Here is a 17,954-nt window from a genome sequence, read left to right on the forward strand (position 1 = left end):
ATACTTCTGTTTTGCGCACATACATTATATTACTTTGCTATCCTACATAAAGTAAAATAGTAAACTGAAAATTAGTTTAAACATAATTTATGAAAGATAGAAATACCACAATTTCTAAAGTGACCAATATCATATTGTAATAGTTATTTTGTGAACCTGGGATTTTCAAAGGAAAAGGCAATTTTCAGTTTTAAATTATTAAACAAAAATTTTCCTTGACTGTGAATTTTGCAGAAGTTATCAAAAAGAAGAAATCATATGTCATCAATGGTAACATTTTTATATAACTCCAAAATCAAAATGCTGTTCATGATTCACCTACTTGGCTTCAAGAATATTTTGCTCTAAAACATATAAAAACGAAGAGCACAAGATTATAAACCAAAGTTAGGAAAGATAAAAGTAGGAAAGTTCTACCTTGAGTCCCTTTAAAACATTAATTTCATGTTCCTCGTAATTTTTGTGTTGTTCAATACCTTACTTCATGACTAATATTTTCAGAGATGAAGGGCAACATATTTAGGTAGTATTTTAGTTTTACAACTAAACTGATACCAACTTGTAACCTTAACAATAACTCAAAACAATTAGTAATATAAAAAAATTCAGTAGCTTTTAGGTAGGTTAGGGGCTATTTGAGAGTAATATTACATCTGTCTAAATTTGTAAAATGACTATTTTGATTACGTAGATAATTCTCTTTTTGGCAGCAATAGCTACATTTTTAAAAATAGACCTTACAACCATATTGCCAAAGATTAATTAAAACTTACTGCAGTCACATGAATAGTCACAATGATTCACTGTGACCATACGAAGTATAGGCACTTTAGCTAATTTGAACCAAAACATCCAGCCACAAAACTCAGCATGTTTTAAATTATTTAATCATAATCGAATGCTATTATAAGATGTATAAAATCAGGATGGTATTTTCCATAACCCTTTCAATTAAAATGTAGATATTAACATTTAAAATTATATTTTGGTAGCACAAAAATACATATGGCACTTTTTATGATTCACCAGGAGATAAAAACTGTGAATGTTCTATCACTGACAAAGCACTGAAGTAACTGCTTTCCTTGTCCCAGACATTTAAATGGGCATAAATTTCAGCAGAAATTTAGTTGAGATACTTTATGAGATATCTCATTAGTTAATTTTTAGCAAGTATTGCCATGCTATCTTTAAAACACAGACTTGGGTAAGAATTAAAAAAAATAATAATAAAGTCATGTATTTTTAGGAAGATAGCAAGCAGTGAAAGTATAAACTCAAATTCTAGAATAGGTTACCCCATTAATATATTTACACATATTATATACACACATCCCACAAAACTTTTCTTCCCACATGTATAAATTAAAGTCACAGTATAATTTTGTCTCATTACAATTTGTCTATATATAATCATATCATTTTACTGAAAAAATTAAATTTTCTAGAAACATTTCTTTGGAATGTCAAATATATTTCTCTTGTTCCCCTGATTAAGTTCATTCATATTCAAGAAGTCGACTGAGAGACAATTTTTTTTAACAAGTTAACTTGTTTTTTGTTCTCAGACTTTCTGGTAGAAAATTATTTGTCTGAAATATTGAAATATGTTAAAGTAATACAATTAGAAAGTTAAACCATGAATACATCTTACACCACTTAAGATGAGTTAGAATCATCCTTATAGTTTATTCTGTGCACATAAAATATTAAGAAAATTTACTTTTAAGGATTTACAAATCTGAATGTTAAATATGATTATATTTTATAAATCATGATTTCTTTTCAAAATTAGAAAATTTTTTGCAATAAAATATTGCTGAAAACACATATACTGACAAACTGAGGTGTTTTAATGCAATCTTTTATGAGGAAAAACATATTAATCAACTAAGACTTTCAAAAGCGCTATTTTAAAATTTAATACCACTATTGTTTTACTCAGTGTAATGACTGCCTGCATGATTATAACCCAGGAAGAGACTAATAGCACATGAAAGGTTAATGGAAGCTATCCTACAGACTGTCAGTAAAAAGTAATGAAACATATAATTTTACAACATCCACTCTAAAATAAGCTTCTATAAGTTGTGTGAAGATTTTGTTAATTTCTACCACACTGCACACCAGTTACTGCAGCTGTAACTTTTTTTTTTTAACTCTAGGATTAATTGATTAGTTCTGTCTTTCTAGAACAACTTGCAAATGTGTACCCAATACTTACGTTACTTATACAAGCATATTACCTCATCCTTCCTTTAAAATTTTTCCCTTTAATCATTTTTTTCCTTTTAAATATTCAAAAAAACTAAAATAATGTATTTTTCAGAAACAGTATGTGAACTTTTGATAAAAATAAACATCTTCCAAAAAAATATATCTTTGTAAATTGAAGAATTACACCACGTCATTTATCCTTATTCTAAAGATGTCTTTATGTAGTAAGTACATTTTCTGGATTTTAGTTTAAATTATTAATGTTTGACATAATCTTAAATAAATACTGTCAGCCATATTTGTTATTTTATCAAATACTGATGCAGCTTCCAAATTTTGCTGGTATAACTGATACAACTGATTTTCGTCTACATGTAACTAAAGGTGTGTATGAACAGAAGACAGTAGTGATTGCATATTAATATTTATAATGTAGCATTTATTAACTTTAGTTATAATTTTGCTTACAATGAATGATTTTAGAAATAGAAAATTAAAGAAAACATAAATGTAAGTTTATATTAAACTCCAAATTTAATAAAAGTAAATAACTTTGTAGCCTAGCCAATGAATATGACTCAACTTTTATTTCTGACATGACATGAAAAACCTCTTACTCTATTTTTTCTCTGAAAAATTAAAAGAATACATTCATATTTATTTGCATATTTAGTATTAATCTAAAATTGACAGACAGGAAAGAGACTCTCTGAAAGGGACAAGTTGAGACAAAAAGAAAAAATAATTCATTTGCATTAATATAGTATCTGAGATAATAGTGTTTTATTTTTTTTTTTTTGAGAATAGTGTTCTGTTTCCATTTTATGTGCCAGATTAGAGCCATAAAGAAGTGAACCACAAGTGTGGAAGCTTGAAGATGCTGAGCAACTGAAAAATGGGTAGGGAATGAGAAAAGTGTGTCGAGAATTATGTGAGACAGCCTACGTGCTTACTTCTTGGGACATGGAAATACAACATTTACCTAAAGGAAAATCTGTGTATTGACAGTGTTTACATCCCAAAAGAGAGGACAAATAGCTGATTTTAATTGTATCTACGACTTCATTTTCATTGATTCATTCTGTTATCACACTGACATATACATTCTTATTTCTAAAGAACTGAAAGAAAAAAAAAAGTTGTATCTTAGCATACAATTTTTTGGTGTAATGAGTATCAGCCATATCATATATATTCCTGACATTTGCAAATCAGTTTTCCCTTCAGAAATATGACCTATAGTTGCTACCATCCACCCAATCTTTTGTAGAAAGCTTATTAAGTGACCCAGGCCCCGTGTTGGGAGCTAAAGGATATATATACTGTTCCTGCCTTTACGTAACTCTCAGATCAGTTACAGAAAATAGATGTGTAAATGTATCAGTGCAGTCAAGTCCTAAAGTGTGGGTACAAAAATATGTAAAGTGTACAAAGGAGACAGTATAACTTGAAGAAAAAGGGGTAAGAAAATCTTTGAGAGATGATCATATTTCATTTTAGTAGTATTAGTATTGTATTCTTTACTATGTATTCCCTGTCAGGTTGCTGTTATCTCCATGTCACAGAGAGTTCCTGTTCAAACCTAAACCCGTCTTAGTAGTGATGATCCGCTTAAATAATGGTACTACTTTAAAAAAAAAGAATTGTATTTAAATTTTCCTTATTCCTAGATTACAACTGTTATATCAAAGAAACATGAGAAAAGATTAACAATATAATTATACCAATTGCTTGTTTTCAGAAAAACAAGGAATACAGCGACTGTTTATTTGCAACCATAAAAGAAGAACCTCTATGGGAATGCTATGAAAAAGTTAAAAACACCAAATAGGTAGACTTAAAATTGACATTTTTCTAATTAAAAATAAGCATTAAGAAAAACACATTTACTCCTTTGCCAAATAAGAACTCCAACTCATTATGGTCTTAAAAAAGAATGAGAGTGTCTGTAGGCATATTTCTTATGGAAGGAAAATTATTGAATTATTTCATAAAGCCATACCTTAAAAATGCAAAACAAGTTCAAGTATAGTTTAAGATAGCCCAATTAATAGTATGAACTATTTTATTTAGGGCTTCCATGTTTTACGCTACATGTGTACTGCTTTACTTTTTTTTAGCAATTCCTGTCAATGGTGGTTATCTATTACCTCATTCATTCAGTCAGCTGACATCTCCTTTGACAACAGACTCCACTTTGCCTTCAGGAAATATTCTCTCATTCTAAGTACTGGTACTTTAGGTAAGGCTGACCACCTTCCAATGCCTTTAGAAGTGGAAACATGACCTAAGCCTACATATCACACTTCCCTCATCTCTTAGCAGGTACTGAATTGGGATTGAGCACGTGACACAGGATGGTCCAGTAAGAGCCTTAAGAATCTGCGAAACTGTTGGGATGGAAGTAACCGTGTGATCTAGTAGAACACAAGCTCGATGTTACTAGTGCTATCTTGTCAATATATGGACGGAGGAAGAAGCTGTCTGAAAATAAAGTTAACTTAGATAAAAAGAGACTTGAGGAATGGAAAGAGAGAGAGAGGTTTCTGATAGCATTTTGGCATCTGAATCTAACCATGTTTAAAGCCAGCACGGAATCAATATAACCCCATCTTTTTTTTTGTTGTTGTTACATCACTTTGAATTAGATTTCAATAATTTGTAATCGATAAAATATTAGCTTTGAAAATGTGTTCTTGTTATATCATGTAGTATTTGCCTTTCCAAAAAAAAAAAAAAAATACTGACATTTTATTGTATCTCTTGATGTTCTAAAAGCCAAGATGTCTTAACTCTGGTAAAGAGAAAGGAGTGTATTAACTAATATTCTTTTACTGAGATATACCCTGCATGATCTAACAGGATAAATCTCCTTCATTTGCCTAGGGTATTACCCTGTGGGCTACTGAGACACCACTTATTAGTGACCATTGAAGATGCATGTATCACTTGGGCAGATCCACACTGAACTGCCAAGCAGAGTAACTTGCAAAAAGTGTATTTTTCTTTTGATTATAGATTTTATATAAATAACTGCCTTTCTAAAAAGTACTGCTTTGACAAAAAATGTATGACATAGAAAAAGAATGTCTTTTTCTTCCAAAAAGAATAAAAAAGCAGCTCTTCCAACTCTCTACTAGTCTGTTTAATCTACTTACTTTTGATAACCAAATTTAAGGCAGTACCATTTTTCACAAGCATGTCTCAGTATCTATCATAAAATACCATGCTGTGTCTTTTCTCATATATCCTTACCCTCCACCTACTGCCAACACCAGGTTTTAAACCTGGAAGCCATCTGTGCCTTCTCTTGCTCCCTAGATCTCTACATCCTGTTATGCACTGTTGATTTTTTTCCCTTGTACGGTTCTTGCCAGTCCTACTGTTTAGCCTATCTAAAGTAAAGTGTGGTGTAATAAGAAGAATCTAGAATTGGTAGTTAGGACATATGGACCCTCACCCTAGCTCTGCTGTGTGACCTTTGTCAAAACACTTCAGTTTTGTCATCGATAAAAATCAAAGACTTGTAGGTGTTTTTATTTTAGCTTTGTTAAAAAACTACTCAATAGCCTTCAGTGATTTCACTCCAGCTACCCACTAAATTATCCAGATTCCTCATGTAGACTTTCCAAATTCTCCATACCTTGTCCCCAAGTTGTCTTTCCAGTTTAATTTCTATGACTAGTATCCTATGCTGAAGCCAAACTTTACCTGCTAGTTCTCGAATATACTCTATATTACGTGTTTTTCTAGGTCTCTGCCTTTGTATATTCATTTGTTTCAAATGACTAAAATGTTACCTGTATTCCCCACACTGTTCTTCCCCTTAAACTCACCTATTTTAACTTTGTGAAATCTTAGGTTTTCCAACAGCAGCTCAAATGCAATGAAAATAAATAGATATATATGTAAGAACTAAATAAACTATTTGAAAGATGGCCATGCAGCAGAGAGAAAGAGAAAGAGTGAGTGAGTGAGTGTGTGTGTGTATGTGTGTGTAACGTATGATACTGGGTTCTTACCAAAAAAAAAAAAAAAAAAAAAACTTTATCATCTCTAAAATCTAAAATTCAAATTATGTTACAACCATACTGAAATCTACGAAATAAATGTACAGATGTTTTAATCTTATAAAATTATTGAAATCAGTAACATATTTGCTATTTAAAAATCCAATAAAATTAAATTAAATATGCACTCTATGTCTTTTTATAATTTTTCATTTATTATTTTTTCATATGTTATTTTGTAACTTCTTACTCATTAAGCTTGTGGCTAGGCTTCTTCAGCCATAAAAAAATGTTGTCAGGTTGGTTCTAAAAGTCTAGAATACAAACATTTCAGTGTTTACTTGACTAAGTGATAAACTGGATCAATTAATAAGATGACTCAATCACAGTGTCTACTTCTCCTGACTCATAATCACAATTCCTAACTGGTATAATTACCTCCCACATCTTGCCTTACTTCAAGCAACTGCATTTTTACCTTAAAATAATTGACTTTTAAAAGCTTTGTGGAAACTGTACTTTCATTTTATATCTTCTTCCAAAGGGCCATACTTTACTTTCCCCTCTGGCTGTAAGATACGGTAGAGGATGACAGACAGCATACCTCTTTTTTGTGTTTCTTTGAGATAAGACAGAAAATGAATGATAATCACCACAAAATTTCTTAAGGCAAACCAAGTTTAACTGAACAATTTTTTAAAATTTAATACATTTTTTTTTTGCTTTTTCCACTGAAGAATTATTCCAAGTTTTTTCCCCCCCCTTTTTGGTGACTGCTGCATGTTTTAAAAATACATACTATATTTCAGAGAGGGATATACTTAGGAATAAGAAAAATAGGAGAAATATATTCTTTATGGGTTAAGAAAAAAATAAAAAATAGCCCTTGGAACTATGTCTGTTATGTTGAGGGGATAAGCACTCTAGATATATCAAAAAAGACTACTACCAGAGGTCAAGTAATGATGAAGAAAACATGAGGGTGTGAATGATAAACTATTATAGAGCAGCTTATTATTTCCAAATGAAAATAATTTGGGGTTTGTCTTCTTATTGCTTACCAAACCAGATTTTACTAAATTGAGGTTAAATTTCTGGAAATCTCATTTGCCATCACCATCCACGTGTCAAATTATTAAAAAGCTTTTTGAAACTATTAGTTTCAAACCTTCTCTTTTTAGCTCAGCTATTTCAGGGTATATATAATAAGTTCAGAGTTCTTAATTCTGATTAATGAAATATATATTTGGGCTTTTAATATGAAAACAAATATTTTAAACTTGATATTTTAGAGGTTATAACAATAAACTAAAAAAATGAAAAACAGCTGTGAACATGAAAGTAGGGGCTGTGTTTACTGAAGCAGATGATGGAAAGGTGTGAAAGATAAAGACAGAATCAAAAATTCTATTTTGGATATATCAAGTTTGAAATGCACCACCCATAAGAACATGCCAAATAGGTGACTGGTTGTGGGTTTGAGTTAACACAGCAATAGTATTTAAAGCCAGAGGAATGGACAAGATAATCTAGTGGAAGGCAAAAGTGAACAGATAATTCATTAAACAGTGAACAGCAAAGGACTGTGCAGGACAAGAAAATATTTAACATCTAAAATAATCAAAGATATTCCACAAAACAGCAAAATTAATCACACAAAAAGGCAAACTAAATGAAAATAAGGGAAAGGCTTAACTATCTTCATCTCTTTCTTTTAACCTCTTTTCTGTGGCAATGTATTTAGGAAATCACTTTACGTAACACATTACATTATAAAATGAGCATAATCTTTAACTTAGTTTCTCTCCTTCTGTGATCTATCTGGGAAATAATCCCAAACATGGAAAATGTCATATACACAGTAAAACAGTATAAGACACCATATGAAACTATAATAAAATAATGTAGAAAATATCTATGCACAATTAAAAAATATATATAAATGTATATGTAGAATTTGAGTTAAACAGTGTAAAATTATACACAGATAAAACTGAATAAAATAATAGAGGCTGGGTTTCAGATGAGCTTTTTTTCTTACCATATAAAAACTTGTCTTATTTAAAAAGTTTTTAAAGCACCATAACAAAGGAAATCGAAAAATTATCCCCAAATTAGGCTGCTGAAGTCCTGCAAAAGCAGAACGAACAAGTCATTTAAAATAAATTTAGTATATTTCCTATATTCATTGAATAATTATTTACTGAATTCTAGGTACTATTCCTGGAGATACAGAGTTAAACAGAAAGCATAAGATCTCGCTTTCATGAAGCTTCCAGACATGTGGCATAATAAATACTAATAAACATTTAAATGTGTATTATAAAATGAGCTGGCAGAAAAACAGATATAGAAAATACCTAAAAATTTTTTTGTTTTTGTTTTATTTTTGACCATGCCACCTGGCATGTGGGATCTTTGTTCCCCAACCAGGGATTGAACCTGTGTCCTCTTCACTGGAAGAATGGAATTGTAAGTACTTGATCGCCAGGGAAGTCCCAGAAAATACATATAAAATTTTAAAACAAGAAAATGTAAAATCATAGTTTTAAATAAGAATGTAATTATGCTAAATGCCTGTTTGGGAAAACCACTAAAGTTAATCTAGGAATATAAAGCCATTTAAAATTCTGAGTATGGGTTGACTCAATACTCTATAATGTAAGCAAACTAATCTGATAAGATATTATTGGAGGTAAATGTTGAACTATGTTTAAAAACTGATCTCTAAACTTAGGTAACTGTGGTAGCTAATTACTAAGAAAACTTTCACAATTTGGATTATTTTGCTTTTACAAATTTTTGATTAAGCGATTTTCACCATTAAAGTTAAGTATTATTAATTAATGATAGATTGATGTGCCATATTTTTAACATGATTTAAAATATTATTGAAATCAAATTACAGTTACTTGTAGGTATTTTATATTTACTAATCAAGCTAAATTCAACATTTCTTATATCTTAATTTCACCAAGAGTATTTCTGAAGGCAGTATATGCTTTTTAAAAAAATAATAGGTGTCTATATTTCAGTATCTTATTAGTAAAGGGACATTGTTAACTTACTATCACCAATGACTGTCATTGAGAAATGAAAATGTCCTGAATTATTCTCATTATATTAATACTTGGAATATGAAAACATATACCGACTAATAAATGAAAAGCTACAGAAGAATGTCTGCAATTTAAATAAACATATTACTAGTCATAGAACTAAATTCTTTTCCTATGGATGGATTGAAGCAATTCACTTCTAAAACATTAATGAAACACTAATAAAAATACGTTTATAACTCTTAGTTGGCTAAAAGCTTTATAACGAAACAAACCATTTGTATTTTCAAAAATATTTTTAAAATGTAACTGAAGGACTGTATCACCTAATGGAAGGAAAAAAAAAAACAATAGCTAAACTAAAGACCAATAAAATAAATTATGAGGTATTATGTTCAGAAGATGAAAAAGATCAACTGGAATATTCCCAAATCAAAGATTAAAAAATTAGAAATAAAAATGAGAAATAAATTTTTATCCACAGTGAACAGATTATCAACTCTGGCAAAACTACTCTTATCTAAGAGAATATGCAAAAGTATTCCTACTTCTAATCATTTTCTAAATAAAACTGAAATGTTGAAAATGTTGATAACTACCCAATTTTCCTATTTTGTGTATTTTCTATTTTATATGGCTTTAATTGAAAGACAAAAAAGTCTGTTGAAGACTAGTGCACATTCTGGAGTAATGAAACATTAAGTGCTTCGGTTATATAAAGGCACATATAATGTTCTGTCTTGAGAACACAGCATCTGCAAGAACTACCAGAGCTCTGACTTAAAGGAGAATGCTGACGAAACCAACAAACCACCTTTACCTACTAGGGAGCAGTCCAGAAAAACAAAGACTATTGTCTATCTGCCTACTTAGCAGCTAATACTAGACAAGGCACTCTGTATTTTTATCAGTGCCCAAAGCACATATAGGATGTAAAATAAGGTACATTTCACATTTCATTAACTCTTTTCCCCCTGGAGTGTACCATTTTCTTCAATCTGAAAACTTCAAAAGCCCTAGGCTTTCCATAAATACAAGTACATCTTCATATGAAATGAACCTTTAGCAGGGACTTTGGAAGGTCACATAACCTGGTATTCACTAAAAGATATGTTATAATTCTAACCTGAAAATATTAATGGTGTGCTGTTTTCAGCAGAAATTCTTAACTTGCCCTCAGAAAGATCCCCTGATGCCCATCACTAGCTGTGAAGGGCACATCATCTACAGCACAGCACACTAACGAAGCCAGACATTTGCAGTGGAATGGGTATAGTTAGGAAGTGCTCATTTAGCCTTTTACCATCATTTTTGGCAAAAATATTGCTAAATAATCTTTGAAAATAGTAACATAATCTGCATATATAAAGATCTCCAAGGTTAGAAAACCTCTAAATGAATTTGGCAATAGTCAAAAAACTATGACTATCTGAAAAGACAATTATCCTTTGTATAATATTTATTCATAGATTTAAATTGTAATTACTAGTAAACCTCTACTGTTCTCAGTGATAAAACTAACACCCCTCAATTTCTATACAAGTATGTTTTTCTTTAATGTTTATCAAATAATATTTGAAGTGTTATTTCATAAAAAAGTCTTTGTAAAGGGAAATTGCTATGTAATACACAATTATATAATTATAGTTTTTAATAAACTACTGTGCATTTTCATATGGTAAATGGTGTTACCCAAGTAAAGACTCTAGGAAACGTTTTTCTAACTGTTCAAATATAGATGCATAATCTCATCCTAGATTTATTAAATAAGAATCTCTATTGGTAATTTTGATGAGACTAGAATTGAGACCTTTTGCTATATTAATAAAGAATAAATAAAAATATTACAAATATTACATAATCATTTAATTTGGCATAACTTTTAACTATGAAACAACTGCCATTTCCTTTGCCACTAAAGTGTGTCTCTTCTAGTCCTGAAGCCTCTCTTGTGACCCTTCTTGAAACTCCTCAACAAGCATCTGACAACTAGGAAACGAAAGGGCCAAGTAGTCCACATATATCTAATATCAAAGATGGTCCACTCTTTCTCAATCTTTTGGAAAGTTCCCACTTTAGATTCCTTAAAACATTACATAAATTGTAACTGAAGCCATTGTTTTTTTCCATCTTGTTTTACTTTCCCCTAGTTAGCATTTTGAAACCAAAGCAGAAATATAAAAACTTAATAATGTTCGTATTCCTTGTCATCATCCGGACGATACACAAACACAAGATATTTTTTGACTATTAAAAAGAAGGCCATATGTTTCTTAGCAACTTAATTTTCTTCAGTTAATATTATGAACACTATCCTAGGCCAATTTATGTGGCTCTAATTCATTATTTTTAATAGCATTACCACATTAATATTCTATAATACCATATTTACTTAGCCACTTTCCTGCTAAAGGTCGGATGGTTTTCCAACTTTTGCTGCAATATACATCTTTGTCTCTATATTTCCATGTATTGGTGCATTAAATTTTACTGGGTAGATGCTCAAAAGCTGTAATGATATAGCATTTCTTACATCAACACTGTAAGAGAATGATTATTGCCTATATCCTTGACTACACTTTTAATTTATGAACACACACACATAGGCCCACACAGAGATTAATTTTTGTGTTCCTGATTTATGTGTATTACACATATGCATATAAAATTTTGTCTGTCTGGTGAAAAAATATAATCTTGTGAATGCTGATTGAAATTTTCCTGATACTTGGTAAGGTTAAATACGCTTTCATGTGTTTATTGGACATTTCCATTCCTCTTCTATAAACTGCCTTTTCGTAATCTTGACCTATGTTTTCTCCTGGATTTTTATTTTATACTATCAATCTAGGGGCTCTCTTTACAGTAATTCATTGTCATATATGCTAAACATATTTTTTCAAGGATGCTGTCACCTTTTGCTTGTTAACGGTGTATTCCACTATATAAAAATATAAAATATTTGTAAATTTGAATGTTTTAACCTATCCCTTTATGTCTCATATTTACTTCTTGCTCTATAAAGTCATCCTCAACTTTATTTCTCACATCATAATTTCATCACATAGTCTTACAGTTTCAATCTTGAATACACTAAGATCTATTTTTATATACTGGACAAGGTAGAGGGTAAATTTATTTTCCTTCAGGTGGATAGTCAAGTATGCCAGTACCATTTATCAAATAAAACATCTTTTTCTAAAATAAATAAAATGACATGTAAATGTTACTCTGGACCAAGCAGAGTTCTCAATGCTTCTCATGCACTGATTTCACTCAAGAATCATGACAACCCTGTGAAGCAGGCACTGTTATTATTCATTTTACAAACACACAGCACATGGTGAAGTTAAGGATGTTTTCTCAAGTTAGAATATTAGGAAGCAGCAAAGATTTAATTTGAAGCTAGGAACTATGGCCTAAGAGTACGAGTCTCTTAATTTCTAAATTATACTACCTTTCTTAAGGAATGACAGAATATAGTAAGTTCCCATATATAACTTAGGTCTATTTCTGACATCTGTTACATTTCATTGACCAATTATATTTGCTTGTGTTAATGCCAAATATGGTTTACTATTAAGAGTTTTATAGTAAGTTTTAATACTGAGTGAAGTATTTAATCTCATACACATTATTTTGGTAACTATTCTATTAACTGTCTCATGGTAAATCTCAGGCATTTTTCATATGAACATTAAAATCATTTTGTCTTGCTTCACTTTCCCATAAAACCAGACAAAAAGGGAATGAATATAAGGGAAATTGCAACAGATTTACATTTTACTTTAAAAGAATTAAGGTTTCTATGATATTAAATTTTCCCCTCCAAGGTTACTGTAAGTCTGTCTATTTATTAAGGGAATGTTTGATGTTTTTATATGAAAACTCCATGTTCTCCTAATATGGATTCAATTTTGGTCCAATTTATTTCTAAGAATTCTTGGAGATTTTGATATGAATATGATACTCTATGTTGAGCCTAAGGAACTGCACTCAAATATCAGCAATTTTATAAGGCTCATCCTAATAGCTTTGAGTACATAAAATCTAATGTGTATAATAAAGTCAGCAAGTTCATTTAAAAAGAATATTTGAATTTCACTATTTTTCTAGGATTTTATTAAACATATTTCTAAAGAATACTATCGTGATATCACATACAACACTGAAGGAAATAAAGCTTAATTTTTACATTTTGTTGGAGAATTATGACCTATTTGAGGTAAGAGCTTGACTGGTTTCCTCTGCAAAACAAACAAAAAAATATTTTTAAACTGCTCTGAGTACTGGTGAAGTGAAAAAGTTATCTAACAAAGAAGGCTATGTCCCTTTTACTTAATGTCGTTATACAATCAATAGTATTTCTTTTTCTGTTGGCTTATATTTTTAGAGAACTTCTGTGCCAAGATTTCATTTGAAGAAAGGATTTTCAAAAATAAAAAATGAGTTTTAAAAACCATACAGACTATAAGCCTATTCTTCCAACTAATACTAGCCACTCAACAAATACTTATTGAGAATCTATTAATGTTCCAGGCTAGTGGCTCAGTGGAAAAGAACCCTCCTGCCAATGCAGAAGACCTGATTTCAATCCCTGGTGAGGAAGATCCTCTGGAGGAGGAAATGGCAACCCACTCCAGTATTCTTGCCTGGAGAATCCCATGGATAGAGGAGCTTGGTGGGCTATAGTCTGTGGGGTCACAAAAGAGTTGGATATGACTTAGGGACTAAGGAACAAATGCTTCTGATACATCAAAGAATAGAACAGACTATTGTTCTCATGTAACTTGATTTTCTAGGACAGTGAGGCTGACAATATATAATTTTTTTAGTATGATGATAAGAAAACAGTCAACTGATTGGAAAAGACCCGATGCTGGGAAAAAAGAGGGTGGCAGAGGATGAGATGGTTGGATGGCATTACCGACTCAATGGACATGAACTTGGGTAAACTCCAGGAGATAGTGAGGGACAGGGAGACCTGGCATGCTGCAATCTGTGGGGTTACAAACTTAGTGACTGAACAACAGCAAGCAAAGCATGCAGTGTTCTGCGAGGCAAAAGAAAAAAAAATACAGCAAGATAAAGGGAATCAGAAGTACTGGAAGAATGGGGAGGCCAGGTTGCAATATCAAATCGGGTGGCTTGATACATCCATCTCAAAAGGGTATTGAGAAGCGATATTTGAAGAAAGACTTGATGACTATTGAAGATGTTAGCCAAGTAGATCTCTTTGAGATTGGAGAATTTCGTGTAGAGAGAGGCAAGAACTTGCCTAATGTCTGCAAGGCAACCCAAGCAGGTGGGTTTACCTAGGGCAGAGTAAGGAGGCAACTGATATGAAATGAAGTGAAAGTGGTAATCTGGCAAGGATCCTATAAATTAATTAGATGTCATTTGGAGGATATTGGCTTTTGCTAAGTTCAAAGGAAAACTATCACAGGCGTAAGCAGAGAAATTTTATAAGAAATCATTTGCTCAGTGGAGAACAGATTTTTGGGTGCAAAGGTAGAAATTCTGGGAAATCTATATAGACACTACTGTAATAATTCAGGCTTGGACTAGGGTAGCAGTAGATGTAATGAGAAGAGGTCAACATTCTATATGTATTTTAGTGATAGAGTCAACATTGTTTCTTATAGGAACTGGATTTGGGGTATGAAAGAAAAGAGATGAGAATGAATCCAAGACTTGAGATCTGAGAAAACGGTCCATGGAATTGCTTCAATAGAGACTGTAAGGGCTATAGATAGAGCAGGTTTGGGGTAGTTTGTGGACTTCTGAATTAAAGATGTCCATTAGATATGCATGTGGAAGAGCTGAGTGGAAACTTGGATATAGTCTGTAGTTTCACTCTGATATGTGTATTAGAGATAAATGTGAACCCTTGTTATGTGGGACCTGAATCTTTCACAATTTTAGAGGACATCTTTGTCCTCTACATTCAAAATTATAAACATAAAATTAGGTAGAGGGCCTTGTAATAAGCCTGCGCAGGTGAAGAATCCTAAGGTTTAAGCTTCACTGCATGCATGCTCAGTCGCTTCATTCAAGTCCAACTCTTTGTGACCCCATGGACTGTACCCTGCCAGGCCCCTCTGTCCATGGAATTCTCCAGGCAAGGACAATGGAGTGGGTTTCCATGCTCTCCTCCAGGGGATATTCCCAACCCAGGGATCGAACCCAGGTCTCTTGTGTCTTCTGTATTGCAGGCGGATTCTTTACCACTAAGCCACTGGGGTAGCCCTTAAGCTTCATTAGTTCATAGTAAACCTACTTCTCAATGAAAACATAAATTTTGCATATGTCAGAATATAAAAGCCAAGGTAGTATATGAGGAGGAAGAAAAGTATACATCCAGAGTTTCAAATATTAAGAAGGATGATGGGAGGAACTAGCAAAGGATTCTGAGATGAAGCACATGGCATGATACAGGAGGGAAAAAAAGGGTGTGCAATAACATCCTGGAAGTCAAGTAATAAAAGTACATCAAGCAATGAAAGTACACCAAGGAAGCAAAAGTGACATTATTTTTAATAATGTCATAATAAAAAATTATTATTATTTATTATAATAATAAATACTGTGGATAGATTAAGTTCCATGCAGATTGACAACAGACAACAGAAATTAATGGTGGGGTCATCTCTGATGTCCTAGACAAACAGTTTTAGCAGAATTGTGGAGGAAAAAATCTGACAGGAATGGATTTAAGAAAAAAATGGGAAGACAAAAAATTGCAAAACAGAGAGTAAACACTTTTGTGAGTTTTGCTACAAAGTAGTATAAGAAATGGAGCATTAGCTGGTGAGGGAAGTGAGATTAAAAGAAGTTTTGTTTTGTCTTTTAAGATGAGAGGAAAAAACAGATATACGTATGCTGATGGGAATGTTATAGAGGTAAAAAACTTAACAGATGAGAGAGAGGGGAGAATTAGTGAAGAGATGACCTTGAATAAAGAAAAAATATTGAGCCTTTAATGTGCAACTGAAATTACTTGTTTTAAACAGAAGCAGGGAAAGTTGAGAGGTAGCATATGTGGGTACAGGTGAAGCTGTGATTTTGTGAAAGTTTTTATTGCTTCCATTTTTCTCAGTCAAGTAGGAAGTTAAGGTTATGAGCCTGGAGTGAGGACAGAGCAAGAGACCTCGGCGTGGCACAGACAATTCTTATATGGCTTCATGATCTCTACACTCTTGGTGTTATGCCTTGTATAGTTCCCTCCATTTAAGCATGAGGAGAAATTGTGACCTGATTCTAACCTACAGGATATGGCAAAGGGATGGAATGTCACTACTCTGATTAAATTTCACTGTATGGTAGAAAGTAATTCTTACGTTTAGGTTCAATAAGACTTCATCATGCTAACATATAATGGGGAGAGATTTTCCCGCTGTCTGCAAGAAGCAAAAAGCCACACTGTGAAACGCCAGTAGAGAGGGTCACACAGCAGGAGACCTGGGTAGCCTCTAGACTCTGAGATCTTCCTCTTGTCAACAGTCAACAAGAAGTTGGGGTCCCCAGTCATACAGCTACAAAAAACTGAATGTTGTCATCAACCTACAAGAACTTAAAATCAGATTAGTCTTCAGTCAGGCCTCCAGATGAAAATAAACCCCAGCTGATAGTTTTGATTGCTGGCTTTTGACTCTGAGCAGAGGACTCAGCTAACAGTGCCTTTGACTTCTGACCCATTGAAAACTGAGGTGATAAATGTGTGCAGTTTAAGCCAATAAATTTGTGGCAGTCAGTTACACACAAAAAACTAATACAGGTGTTGAAATGAGACAAGGATTTATGAAACAGACATTCAGAAAGTAAAAAAGTGACTGGGCTTATGATTACCTGACAGAATTAGGGGGTCATTTGAGATCTGTGGTCATGAAACTAAGGTGGGACTAGTGACTTCCGTTTGTTTTTTCCTGTAACTACAGCAAGGGTTCTATATACGAGTTACCTACTTATTTGTTTTGTATATTTTGATATATAATTTCAAATTTATTATTACATAAATTCTATAAAGCACATGTTTCTGAAAAAATTATTGTACTTTTCTTGAAATTTGAGAAGAATCCCAGGAGAGCTAACAATCATGAACCTAAAATTAAGACTGGAATTTAATTTTTGGCACCATTGACTGATAAACAAAACCATTTTGTTGAATCAAAGTGACTGAAAAATGTAGAAAGATAACTTATAATTGGTCAAATCCAACTGATTCTGTTTTTTATCTTTTTAAAGTTTAATCACATGATTAAGACTTTAATTTTATTTCTATCCATATATTTGCTTCTGAAAGTTCCAAAGTGTCAAACTTGCACGTGCAATATGCACAGACAAAAATGTGTAAGTTGTAAAAGTATTAGCCCTAACTTTCTTAATAGGGAAATAATAGAAATTTGATTTATAAGTTAGACAACAAGTAACTTTGTACTCTCACTTGAGAAGAAAACAACTACAGAGCATCTAAAGCTATCTTTAAAAGCTTACATACATGTTGATTATATAAATATTTTACTGTTGAAAATGCAGCAATATTAGTATCACAGAATCTTTCTTTAAAGATAAAACTCAGTTTAACTAAGCTGTTTTATGCTGTATTAGTTACCAATCTTAAAGAATGGTAACTAATTAGTTACCATCTTAAAGAATGGTAACTAATTAG

At 32.0% G+C, this 17,954-nt stretch overlaps 1 protein-coding gene across 11 annotated transcripts in view; it reads right to left on the minus strand.

Annotated features, from left to right (window-relative positions):
• NOVA1 (NOVA alternative splicing regulator 1) overlaps positions 1-17,954 on the minus strand; it is a 167,039-nt gene that overhangs the window by 3,107 nt on the left and 145,978 nt on the right. The window lies entirely within an intron of this gene.

Source organism: Bos taurus, chromosome 21 (genome assembly GCF_002263795.3).
Source record: "Bos taurus isolate L1 Dominette 01449 registration number 42190680 breed Hereford chromosome 21, ARS-UCD2.0, whole genome shotgun sequence".
Lineage (NCBI taxonomy): Eukaryota > Metazoa > Chordata > Mammalia > Artiodactyla > Bovidae > Bos > Bos taurus.